Below are 14,089 nucleotides of genomic sequence, written 5' to 3'. Positions count from 1 at the left end.
TTCCTTCCTTCCTTCCTTCCTTCCTTCCTTCCTTCCTTCCTTCCTTCCCTCTTTCCTTCCTTCCTTCTTTCCTTTCTTTCTTGCTTACTTGCTTGCTTGCTTGCTTGCTTTCCTTCTTTGTTTCTTTCTGTTTTGAGATGAAATCTCACTTTGCTGCCCACCCAGGTTAGAGTGTAGTGGTGTGATCTTGGCTCACTGCAACCTCTGCCTCCTAGGTTCAAACCGTTCTCATACCTTAGCCTCCCGAGTAGTTAGGATTACAGGCATGTACCACCACACCCAGCTAATTTTTTTGTATTTTTAGTAGAGACAGGGTTTTGCCATGTTAGCCAAGCTGATCTCAAATTTCTGGCCTCAAGTTATCTGCCCACCTCAACCTCCCAAAGTGCTGGGATTACAGGGTTACTATAGTTTTTCTATGGTGGGCCAGATACTGTTCTAGTCTTCTACATACATTAACTTATTTAACCTTCCCATCAGTTCTATGAGGTTCCTATAGTTTTTCCCCCTGGTTTACAGAAGAAACTTGGATATCCTGAATTCAATTGCCTAAGTTTAACTACTACTAAGTGACAAAGCCAGGATTCTAAGTAGCCTGGCTTCAGATTAAAAATTTAAAAAATGTAAAGCCTTATATCTTGCAAGGTATTATTATAAAGGAAACAAGACATGGTCTGAACCATTTTAATCCGAGAATGTATTTTGAATGTATTTTTTAATTATTATATCATATACCTGTTTTTCTAATCCCACTAGGTTCTTAATGACATTGTGTCTCCATAGCCCCCGTCCCCACTTAGAAAACAGTGCCTTCCATCTTCCTGCAGCTTCCTAAGGAAGATGAACCTCTGATGTTGTTTCTTGGTGTTTATTTCTGTGAGCAGCAGCATGTGTCTTCTCTGATGAGTTACTCCTAAGAAACAGGGATGGCAGCTGCTGCCGCAAGCTTTTTAGCCGACCCTGATCCAATAGGTATATCAAAAAAGATGATTGAATTAAGAGGAATATAACCAGTTAAAGGTTACAGAAACATCTTCACCATATCATACAAATGTGGAATCAAATTTTGAATGTGTTTCCTTAGAGTATGACTTCTGCCTCAAGTAGTCCCATGCTAGAATCCAAACAAATTGTACTGGGTAGGTGATATTTTATATCAAGAGCTGTACAGCACCCACAAGAGATTCCAGACTGCTAATCAAAGGCTTACTAGGCTGTTGTAAACAGTCCACAGTGCTTAGTAGGAAACCATTGCTCTCAGGACTGCAACAGCTTGTAGAAGATTATTTGCATTATTTTCAAATTCAATCGGCTGAGTTTAGGATTGCTATAGCTACCTGGAATTTGATGAAAAAAAGGTTCAAGAAATTAAGTCACGGTGAAATCCTCTGTTAGAATCATGAAAACAACAACCGGAACAAGACTGAATCTCCATATCGTGTCTGCCTTCCTATGGGGTAGTTGGAGGCTGTGCTGCATTGACACAAGGCACATTTGGAGCTGGTCATGCTAGAGTCAACAGATGATAAGCCAGTGCTCTGCATTCCTGGTGTTTGTAACTCGTGTAAAGTGTTGTCAGATTTTGTGTTTTTTTCCAGTTTCTCCACATCCTATCATATACAGCCACAGTCTCAGACACGTGTTCTATGTGGTGGACAATAGCACTTTTAGACTCTGAAAAGGTGCGCTTTCTCTTTTTAACCTTGTCCACGTTAGAGAAGCTTCAGTACAAAAAAGAAGCTATTGATTGAGAGCCACAGGAACTAGAGGGTAAACGGTAAAAACAGTGTGGAATCCATGCAGCAAGGCCAGCGATGTCGACATCAGCCCACACAGCAGTCTCAGGGATGGGTCAGCTACCTCATGCTATGTCTTCAGTGGTAGGATAATTCAGGCCTGCGTGAAAGAAAGTCAATGGCAATGTCAAAGGGCCTTAGCCATCTGAAAACACAGCCCTGACTCCTAACATGGCAATGCTGCTTTCTAGTTAGGTTTCAGCTTGCTTCGAACACACGTTTGTTTAAGATCTAATTGCCATACTGTTCTCCTAGAGTCTACTCCACTTTTTGTCAAAAATGAAATATTACATTAGACTGTTTATTTAAAAAAAGAATCTCTAGTGTTAGGCTACAAACAGCATACCAGGGACTTGATTCTGGCTCTCTGAGATCTTACTCAGAATTGCTGAGAATGCTGTGGTCTTTCTCTTCGGAATATTTCAGGGGTCTGCTTACTTTACTTACAAAATCTACAGGAAGATGTGTGCAAGTTAAATTTTATTTTATTTTATTTTATTTTATTTATTTATTTATTTTTGAGGAGGCAGTCTTCGCCTCTGTCCGCCCCCAGGCTGGATGCAGTGGCCGGATCTCAGCTTCACTGCCAAGCCTCCGCCTCCCGGGTTTACGCCCCGTTCTCCCCGCCTCAGGGCCTCTCCGAGTACTGGGGATACAGGCGCCCCGCACCTCGCCCCAGCTTAGGTTTTTTGTATTTTTTAGTAGGAAACGGGGTTCCCACCCGTGTTAGCCCAGGGAGGGTCTCGAATCTCCTGACCTCCGTGATCACCCGCCCGCCTCCCCAAAAGTGCTGGGATTACAAGGCTTGAGCCAACCGCGCCCGGGCCAATTTTATTTTAATTGAATTAGAACAGGGACCCATTTTTTTTTTTAAACTAAACATTTTCCACTAATTTAGGAATGGTTATTATGGTGAACCCCAGGTTTCAAATTTGTTCATTAGTATTCAATTATTTAAAACCGGTTCGTTCCCAATTTTTGGCATTATCATAATCTACTCTACTGCTATTTTACATATTTTAAATGATTCTTTTCATAAATAAAATAACATTTTATTGAACCTTATATTAAAGGTTATAGTCCCGAATTCACAAATTTAATGTGATACATGTATGTATAAATGTATATGTAAATACACACATATATGTAGTATTTTTCTGAATACACATTATAGTAAAGATGGAGGTATCACAACAGAGAATAGTCATTCAGCTATCTTGTAAAATCATCCTGTATTCTAGCACTGCTAAATATCCTACGCTCTTTGGAGAACTCTGGTTTATGCGTTAAGATCTTTTTCTTTTCCATATATTTCTAAAAGATACCAACTAGAAACGTACATCTTCTTTCTCTTCTATTTTTATTTAAATTTATCTCACAACTTTTAGAACATATATGTTTACTGTTTGACTAGTCACTTTGTTTTTTTTTTTAACTCTTAGACTTTCATGATAAGAAACTGCAGTACAGCTTTTGCCAAAACCTGCCATGTCTTAAGGCTGTCTAACATTGCCTTCAAGTACAGTTAAAGTTCATAAAGACGTACAGAAAGCCATCTTTATTACTGTCACTGAATTTTCATATCCACAGACTGGAAATGGCATCTGTGATTCATATTTAACCTGCGAGTGCTGCTGCTGTGAACCATTTGCTGAGCATTTCTTCTTGTATGGAGCTGAAATCCTAAGGTTGTTAGAATGATTTCTTCCCCATGAATAATTCTACAAGACTATTTCCCATCTCCCCCTAGCATAGTAGATAGGAACACAGATTTTTGAGTTAGACATGGATTTGAATCCTGTCTCAAACCTTTGGTAGTTTTATGACTTTCTGCAATTGTTTAACCTCATTCAGCCTCAGTGTCCTCATTTGAAAGTCAGATAACATAAAGTGCTTGGAACAGTCCCAGGCATGAAATAAACTTTAAATTAATATTGTCTAATATAATTATCAAGTTAGGGGTACTCTCCAGGAATGTGATAGGAAGGAAGTAGGGGTGAAGTAGGGGGGTTTTCTCTTTCTTGAAAATAAAATCAGCATAGAATCAGGAAGATGAGGACAATTTGAAATACACATGAGCTTATACCCTATGCTGCACTGGGGCTATTATCTGCTCTAAATACTAAAACAAAATTTTTGGTCTAGAATTATTTTCTTAGATGTTAGGTAGTTTTATATATGGAATTCACTTGGTATGCCATGTATTTTCATGCTCTGGAGGTCAAACTAGGTTTGCTTTATAATATATTCTGAAATTTGCATTATATTATACCCTCTCTAGACTTTTACAACTAATAGGCCAAAAGAGTTGAAGTTGTGACTGAAAGCACTTCCTTGTCTCCATGTACTATACTCCAGAGCTTAGATCCAGAAAAGATATGCTTGATATCTTTCCAGTCCTGAAATGAACCCTCTAAAATCTTCCAGACTTATTTTTGTTAGAATAAAATCGGAAACAAACACATATTTGTACAATGTATGGTGCCTTTTTTTAAATACCGTAATATCTGTGCTTTTCGAGATCAGTACTGTTACAATTTGAATTCTCTGTAAAGGCAGAGGATTGTCTTGATTATCAATGCTTTCTTGGTCTTTCAAAAGTATTAATTGAATTGTGGCACTTCCCCGATTAAAATTCTTCCTGACTTTCCATTGCATTGGATAAAAAACAAACTGTCCCCTTAGCCTTTAGGGACCAGAAGGAGTTGGACTCATTCTCACTGGAGGCGACTGTCTCAATTCCCTACTCTCCATCCGGAAGGGCCTCTTTCAGCTTTTGCAAACTCTTTCCCACCTTGGGCTCTTCATGCACACTGGTTCCTAAATTTGTAACTTCCTTTTAGATTTATTTATTTATTTATTATTTTTTTGAGATGGAGTCTTGCCCTGTTGCCCAGGCTGAAGTGCAGTGGTGCTATCTCTGCTCACTGCAACCTCCGCCTCCTGGGTTCAAGTGATCCTCCCACCTCAGCCTCCCTAGTAGCTCCCTAGGACTACAGGAGCATGCCACCACACCCAGCTAATTTTTGTATTTTTAGTAGAGAAAGGACTTTGCCATGTTGGCCATGCTCCCTCACATGCCTAGCCTCATGTGATCCGCCTGCCTCAGTCTCCCAAAGTGCTGGGATTACAGGCATGAGCCAACATGCCTGGCCCAAATTCCTCTTATTTAAAATGTCACATCCTCCCCTTTGCCTTCCCCAATCATCTTGTTTAAATAATTCCCTTCTTTTCCACCACAAACCCCATCCTCATTTTCTATATCTCAACAGTCACTCAGTTTCCTTAGTAATCCTTATAGTTTATTTATTCTCCTTCTAATTGTCTTTTTTTTCTAAATGTTGAGCTCTATGAGGTCACGGTCGCATGCCTGTGATAACCCTGCAGTGAACATGGCATGTGGCATGTATTCAACAACTATATGTTGAATGAATATGTGAGCTTGGGGGAAACAATGATAAATATTTCACATACTTATCACCGTTGGTGTAGAGAACAGAAAGAGACAAAACTGAAAATTTTGAATCCAGATTACAGAAGGGGTCATTAAGGGTATTCTGTAGTAGACGATGATCAGTTTTTGAGCAAGAGACTGATGCCATTTGGTTTGTGTTTAGAACGATTATCTGGCAAAAAAAAAAAAAAAAAAAAAAAATGGCAGACTTGATCGTAGTAGAAAAATAGCCCTAGGGAGAGCAGTAACAGTATTAGGTGGAAAAGACTGGAAGTAAGAGAAGGGTTTGGATAAGGAACAGTGCTGATAGAAAACCTTAATAAACTAAAGCAAATAGAGAAAAGAGAAAACACATTTTTTTCTTTTGGTGGCTAACTCATTCAAAATACATGTTGCGAGGTTATTGAGGAAGAGGGTATAAAACTATTATTCTCCACCACAACTCTCCACCCCAAAGAGATTACTTTCAAAGATAGAGCTGGATGTAGTATAGCACCATTGCAGTGTTTTTGTTCAATAGAAGGTCTTCTGGTCATGTCTAGGATGAAAAAGTTAAACAGTTGTTTGGTTAGTTTGTTTTCAGATTCTTTAAAATCTCCCTATACAGAGCTACATTAATTGACATGTATTTGATTTTGGGATTTTTTTAAATGGAGCATTATGGAAGGGGAGGGCTGCGTTTCATTCCTTTGGGATAAAGCTGTCTCAGTTGATGGAACAAGAATTTTGAGTCAGAACTTTTAGGCTTAAGTCCTGTCTCTGCACCAGCTGGATAAAATTAGACCAGTCATCTAACCCCTGAGAATTATATTTTCTGATCTATAAAATGGAAATGAATTATACCCTAACTCACAGTAAATACTTTTAAACTATAGGCTGCTCTACAAATTCTAGGGACCTGGATTCAAGACACTCTATATCTTCACCTTGCCCAAATAGTTATATATCAACCTTTTAATTTATATTATACCCAGAAATTAGCAGAAGAGGATTGACAAAGACGAGAAATGGAGAAACTAGAACACATCAACCAGGCGAGTGCATCCAAGGGATGGTGGACTAGTAGTGGATCACTTGTGGGCTATATACCTTCCTTTACACTTAAAATCATCAGGGAATTGTCAGTACCGATACCAAATTACCAAATATTGTTTTTATTTCATTTGTTTGTTGTTGTTGCTGTTGTTGTTGTTTGGTGAATTTGTGAGGGTATGGTAGGTATGAAGGAGGGAATTTTCATATTATGTCATCATTGTTGCCAACAACAATATTATCAGTATAAGGCAATGGTTTCTAAACTCTCTGGAGTCAAGAAATTCTTGGAGTCTCTGATGAGAGAGATGGACTCTAGGAAAATTTTCATGTACATCTTTCCCCTACCTCCACTATTTTGATTATAAATCAAAGGATTCACAGACTACCTGAAGCCTCTCTAGAGACAAAGCAGTCCAATGAACCTCAGGTTGAGAGACCTGGCTACTAAGTAGCAAGTGCATTTTCTATTTACAGAGTCTGTTTTGCTTTTCTTTGTTTTTGTTTTATTTTCGGTGGGCTTGTTCTCATGGGTAAAAAAGGTCATAAAGGGTCTGGCCTTGTGCTAGGAATGTCCTCAAACCTTAATGCGTCTAGTCCTTTTAGTAATACTATTGGGTAAGGGAGTTTGTTGCTGTTTGTATAAAACTGGTAAGAAGAAAGACTCCTGGCCAGGCGTGGTGGCTCACACCCATAATCCCCGCACTTTGGGAAGCTGAGGGTGGTGGATCACTTGAAGCCAGTAGATCGAGACCAGCCTGGTCGAGACAGCAAAACTCTGTCTCTACTAAAAATACAAAAATTAGCCAGGCATGGTTGTACGTGCCTGCAGTCCCAACTACTGCGGAGGGTGAGGCATGAGAATTGCTTAAACCCAGGAGGTGGAGGTTGCAGTGAACTGAGATTGCACCACTGCACTCCAGCCTGGGCAACAGAGCAAGACTCCATCTCAAAAAAAAAAAAAAAAAAAAAAAAAAAGAAAAGAGGCTTCCGGGTTGTAGTAGCCACTATATACTCTGTCGGTTACTACAACCCAGATTGCAAATATCTTCTAAAATACTGCCTCATAGGAATTTTACTCTCTCAAAAAATAGACTGTTCAATGTTTTTAAACCATGTTTAATTCACAACATACAAAAAAGTACATGCTGAGCACTGTGTATGTTTAGGGCTCCAAATCTATAGTTCTATCTTAAGTTCTTTATAATAATGTCAGACTGTTCTACTGACATTATTACAAAGGTCTGCTGAAAAAATCCACCTGGATATTCCAATAGACTACTTACTCATAAAATACCCAAAAACGAGTCAGTCTCCTCCAACATCATATTCCAGGAGTCTGCTTCATCTCCAGGCTCCCTCTTTTTGTAATTGGCACCTTTAGCCTCTTGCTGTCCACGAGGCCAGGCTCTGCCAATGCTTCAGGGCTCTGCACATGTTTCACCCCTTCGGATATTATTATTCTTCCCTTGCACTGTGATGCCTTTCTCATCTCATTTGGAGGAGAGTGAGGGCTGGGGAGAGAAAATCCATACCACTGTTTGTTATTTTTGAATTGTTGCTATTATTGCTACCATTATTATTAGTTTTCAAACAACTACATTTGTGGTGATCTTCTTAGCATTTTAATATCTTCCTATTGAAATGAATATCAAATTGAAACTCGTTACTGTAACCTACTTGATCCCATAGGATTTGGCCCCTATGTTTCTAAGATTATCTTTTGTCCATTACCAGCTTCCAGCCACAGAGGCCTTCTTCTTGCTCTTGCTTGCTTGCTTGCTTGCTCTGCCAAGCTGGAGTGCACTGGCGTGATCCTGGCTCTCTGCAATCTCTGCCTCCCAGGGTCAAACAATTTTCCTGCCTCAACTTCCCGAGTAGTTGGGATTACAGGCGTGTGCCACCACGCCCAGCTAAATTTTGTATTCTTAGGAGAGAGGGAGTTTCACCATGTTGGCCAGGCTGGTCTCGAACTCTTGACCTCAGATGATTCGTCCGCCTTGGCCTCTTAAAGTGCTGGGATTACAGGAGTGAGCCACAGCGCCCGACCGAGTGCAGGTTTTATTAGGGACCCTTGACTACTCGATGCCTTTCACCACAGAGCTAAATTTGTCTTTTAGGGGATAAATGCACAGCTCAGCACCATCCTGGAGGGGCTCACTCAGCAGAGAGGAGGAACAATCACTCCTAGGATACTCTCTCATCTGGGGTACCTTACAATGTGTCAGAGCACCCCTGAACCCAAGGCATGTGTATTTGTATATATATTTTTTAAGATAAAGAGTTTTGCTATTAAAGTATTCAGCCTGAAAGAACAATGAAAAAGCCTAAGTTTCAATGAGATGAGACAGATTTCCAAAAATATTCTTTTCTAGATCATTAGAATTTCCATTTCTGACCTAGAAAAGATATGCATATATCTATATTTTCTCTTGTATCGTTTGTAATAGTAGCTGTTTAACTTTGATAACACCTGTAATCAATTTTCAGGATGGAAGCTATTTCTAGAACATAAAAAATACTGATATTCTTTAAATAAACTAAGTGCATAAATGGTTCAAGTGCTAAAATTGAGGGATTCTATGTGTATGATTCATATTGATATTTGAAGCAATTTTACAGAAGTGCATATAATTGAAAAAGTAGCTTTATTTGTGTAAAATCAAAGTATTTATTAGTAAAGTCCTCTGAAATGGTCATATAAAAAGTAACTATAGACATAAAATATCATTATTGTTGTTATCATCGATGGCTAGCCTGGTACTTTAATGATTTTCTTGAAGTTTCCTTATTGGAATTAACTTGTCGGTCTTGATTGCAATTAGCATTACAGACTGCTGAGTCATGCTAATTCTCAGAACAAAAAGAAAGCAAACCAAGCAACACCAAACCAAAGAACTCTTTGGGAGGAGCAAATTTTCCATGCCTCAAGGATAATTTCGTATTTGTTTATACATTTACCCTATTATATCAATTAATATCCTAGAAGTAAAGATTGTTCATATCAGAGTAAAACAGAAATTTTGCTAGATCTCATAATACAAGATAACTCTAGGTATTTGTAGGTAATGGCCTGGAGTTTAGACTGTATTAAATTTGAATTTCAGAAAATTATGCCCAAAGAAATGATATGATCTTGTTCGAAGTCAGAAAACTCAGTGACTCTGAAGTTTGTTCTTTGGAGTAGATCCATATGGTCAGTTAATACAATTTAATGCTTATCTGATTGGTGTTCTGGAAAGCAAACTTGGTTTTTCTGCAAAGAAAAAACCAAATTCCAAAGAGTCACATAGTTTTTTATTTTCATTACACGTTGACATGTTGCTCCATTTTCTATCTTTTTGTGGGCATACACATTGTGAATGACGACATGGTCAGAGAAAGTGATAGTTTCCCTGAAAGAATGATTCCACCTCCAAGGGAAAAATTCAACTCAGAAAAAAAGGAAATGGTCAAAACATATAGCAGAAAATACCACTTTCATAGCAAAATTCTTAGTTACTAAAAAAAAAGAAAAAGAAAGAAAAAAATTCTATCAGTTACACAATGATAAGATTAGTTTAGTAGAAGTATCATGTAATTGCAGAAAACATTACGAGCCATTTTTCATGAGTTTCCTTGTTAACAGGTCTTGGATGGATGATTTTACTACTCAGATGCTGAATTGCAAGTCTCAGCAACTGAAACCCAACAGAAAAAAACTCCTGGAGAATGGAGCACATTAATCAAATAAAACTGCAGATTAAATCATGTTTTTGGTGGGAAAAAACATCTTTTATTTAAAAACTGTTTTATCAAACTTTCAAAAATTGATAATTTAAGAATCCAGGGCTAGACTCAGTGGCTCATGCCTATAATCCCAGAACTTTGGGAGGCCGAGGCAGGCAGATCACTTGAGGGTGAGTTTGAGACCAGCCTGGCCAACATAGTGAAACCCAGTCTCTATTAAAAATGCCAAAATTAGCCAGGCGTGGTGGCGGGCGCTTGTAATCCCAGCTACTTGGGAGGCTGAAGCAGGAGAATTGCTTGAAGCTGGGAGGCAGAGATTACAGTGAGCCAAGACTGCACCACCGGACTTCAGCCTGGTCAACAAGAGTGAAACTCCATCTCACAAAACAAAACAAAACAAAACAAAACAAAAACAAAACAAAACAAAAAAAGAATCCAAAAGTATTTAAGGATCATTATTTAAATAATAAATTTGATGTGTAAGACTGTAGATCTAAAATGGCAGTGCTTTGCAAATTGAAATATTCTGATGTATTCTTTAGAGCTTGCAAGTTCTATGAGAACTTATTTACTTAGTTTTTTCTTATTTTACTGAATTAAAAAATGTACACATTCCTTATGCCAGATCACCTAAGATTGCTATATAGATTCAGGGTTTCTATTTGTGTTACTGTTGCATCAGTGCTGAGAGATCATCAAAGAAGTTAGTATTTAACTCCTAATAGCCTAGGCCCAAACTCATGTCAAAATATTTGTCTTAAGGTAAAAAAATTGAGATGAGTTCCTTTTGCCAGTATAATGATAGAACTTTTCTTTTGCAACAAGAATGTGCAAAAGAAGAACTGTTTAATTGACTAAGACTTTAATTCCTCATTTAAAAATTTAGACTTTGGTCTGACACCATAAAAATGAATTTGGGAACGTACTGTTATGGAGTAATGAAGAAAATTTAGGAGTGACTTACTACATAAATAAATAAACTATTTGTGGTATGTGAAGGCCAAATGATATCATGGAGATGGTTTTATCATAACTGGTTAGAGAGAAGTAGTGGGACTTTGGGGCCTTCCCTTGTCACAGAGAAGTGCAGACATACTGAACTGAAAAGAGCCCTACCGGAAGCAGGAGGCAGGATACTCATGATATGCAGGCTATGAGGAAATGTCAGTTGGGGATCTTGCCTTTATATGTGTAACAAGGCATTTTAGAAAAGTGCAACAGCAATAAATGCAAAAGTAAATACAAGAATTTTTTTTTAATTTAGTGATTTTTTTACATTATTATATTTTGGGATTCACTACTGAATTTTATTGATAATGGACCTATGTAAAAATAAGTTAATTATCAAACTTTTCTCTTTTGAAAGTGATTGTACAACACTGAAGTTTGAGGAAAACTGATATAGGGAAATTCAGTTTAATTTAGATTCACTCTTGAACAAACTGTAAAAGTTGCTTGAAATATACAAATAAGCAAACCTAGATTTCTTCCCTTCCTTCCTTCCTTCCTTCCTTCCTTCCTTCCTTCCTTCCTTCCTTCCTTCCTTCCTTCCTTCTCCCTTCTTCTTTTCTCTCTCTCTTTCTATTTGCCTCTCCATTTTCTTTTCCTCCTTCCCATATCTTCTTATGAAAGTCGAGACGGGCACGATAACAATCCCTTTTTAAATTCTGGATAATACAGATGCTTATTTAGCAAGCTAAGAAAATTTCTAACACAAATGTAAAATGCATTTTATTTTTTCTTATATGTTCTAATTTAAAGGATCAAGAATGGTATGAGTTTCAGGACATTTGGGCCACCTTATTTTTTCACCGACTTAGATCTTAGTTATGTGAAGACACAGTAAGTTGATAAGTAATTACAATTCATTATGCTTCAAAGATCCAGGTGTTCCTGCAATAACTTCCACTGGAAGACTTCACTCTTTAAAGAGCTAAATTTAGCTCGATGAATAATGTTTGAGAATACACTGTGTACAGGACACTGTACTAGAACCCTGGGATAACAACATAAACCAGAGGTTTTTTCAGCCACTGAGCAACTTAAAATCTGATATGGAGGCTACATGTATTCTCCATTAAAATTTCAAAAAACATATTTGTGTGTTTAATGTGATGCTACTATTGTTTTATCACTTAAAAATCTTTTCAGTCTTTTTTACTAGAGTTCAGAGCTTATGAGAGATACATTTCTATTTTACTAGTTTCACAGCATGAGGGAAGTGGCATCATTATCACATATGATATTTTTTGTAAGATGAAAATATCCTCAGACTGGGACTCCTGGATAAAGTGAAAGTAAAATAAGTAAAAAGTAAAACTGTGATGAAAGAGGTATGAATCCAACACAAACATATTAGCTAGTGTTGAATGACAAATGATAACAGCGTTATGTCCTTTCCAGGGCTGGTGGCAGGAAGTAGGAAAGTGTGGAGCCCAGGTGAGAGCATCAAAGGTCCAGGCAACCATGGGTGGTGAGAGTCACTCAAGAGGTTTTCCTGAAACTTCTTTCATCTCTGCATTAAAAATAAATAAGCAAATGCAAATGGCACAGAAGTAAAAAAAAAAAAAAAAAAAAAAAAAAAAAAAAAAAAAAAAAAAAAAAAAAAAAAAAAAAAAAAAATTAAAAGAACAAAGACTATAAATGAAACGTTAAAATAATATGGCCTTTAGTTATTTTACTTTGATTTTTAAAAATGATGCTCAATATTCATGGAAAGAGGAGTATATAACTCGCTTTTAACACATGATATTGTAAAACGGTTATTTCAGAGGCATAAAACCAAACCAAACCAAAAAACTACCTTCCTGCTACTTTTACTTACACATGTGATAGAATGTGAAGAAGGGCAAGGACATTTGCAGACAGAGTGAAAGTAATGGGCCTACCATACCATATGCTCTTTTCTCTTTCCCTCCCTCCCTTTCTTCCTTCCTTCCTTCCTTCCTTCCTTCCTTCCTTCCTTCCTTTTTCCTTCTTTTCTTCTATCTTTTCTTTCTTTCTTTCTTTCTTTCTTTCTTTCTTTCTTTCTTTCTTTCTTTCTTTCTTTCTTTCTTTCTTTCTTTCTTTCTTTCGTTTTCTTCTTTTGTCTTTTTTTTTTTTTTTGACACAGTCTCCCTATGTCACCCAGGCTGGAGTACAGTGGTGAAATTATGGCAATCTTGAACTCTTGCCTCAGCCTCCTGAGTAGCTAGGACTACAGGCATGCACCACCGTGCCCAGTTAATTTTTTTTTTTTTTTGTAGAGGAGGGGTCTCATTATGTTGCCCAAGCTGGTCTTGAAGTCCTTGACTCCAGTCATCTTCCTTCCTCAGGCTCCTGAAATGCTGGGAGTATAGGTGTGAGCCACCACACCCGGCCCTGTATAATTTTTAGATTTGAATTTGTAAAGTGTGTCTTAATGGATACTAGCATCATGGGAAAAAGTCTGGGTTCAAATAAGTTTGGAAAACTTTGGACTCAAGAAAGCTAAGCAGACTTGTTTCCTGCAGGACTTCTTTGAGACTTTAACATGTGGCTGTGCAGTGTAATTCCCACAGTGTAGTTCTCCAAGAGTTGACCATGATGTGCAGCATCCCAGAAATGCTTTTGGAAGAGCTCACAGGGAAATTGGGTCCTTGGGACACAGTTTTAGAAAATCGTATGTTAGTATTGAGCATATGAGAAATGCAAATAGTTGGTTAATTAATAAAAAGGAGTTGAAGTAGAGTCACAGCCATACTACATATAATTCTTGAACATTTAGGATAGATGGAAAGCCTAATTATTTGTTCTTAAATGATCAGTTTTTGAAGTTTAAATCTATTATAATCTCACATGTTTTAGTCTTTAAAAAGTAGTTGACAAACAACTAAATAAACTATCTCAGGGTAGTTATAGCAATAAATACATGCAATTAGATATATAATCAAATATATTATATAAAAATATATAATCAGTCCCTTTAAAATAAATAGGGATTAGAAAGGATTATTAAACCTGTAACCATTTTGGATTTACTTAAGCCAAATTTTAAATCTAGATATTCTCCAAGAGAATGATTTAAAGCAGAGATAAGCAGGTTTTTTTTTTTTTTTTT

This window comes from Rhinopithecus bieti, unplaced genomic scaffold, assembly GCF_001698545.2.
Source record: "Rhinopithecus bieti isolate Rb0 unplaced genomic scaffold, ASM169854v2 scaffold_26504, whole genome shotgun sequence".
NCBI classification, from domain to species: Eukaryota; Metazoa; Chordata; class Mammalia; order Primates; family Cercopithecidae; genus Rhinopithecus; species Rhinopithecus bieti.
Note: the sequence above shows the minus strand (reverse complement) of the source record.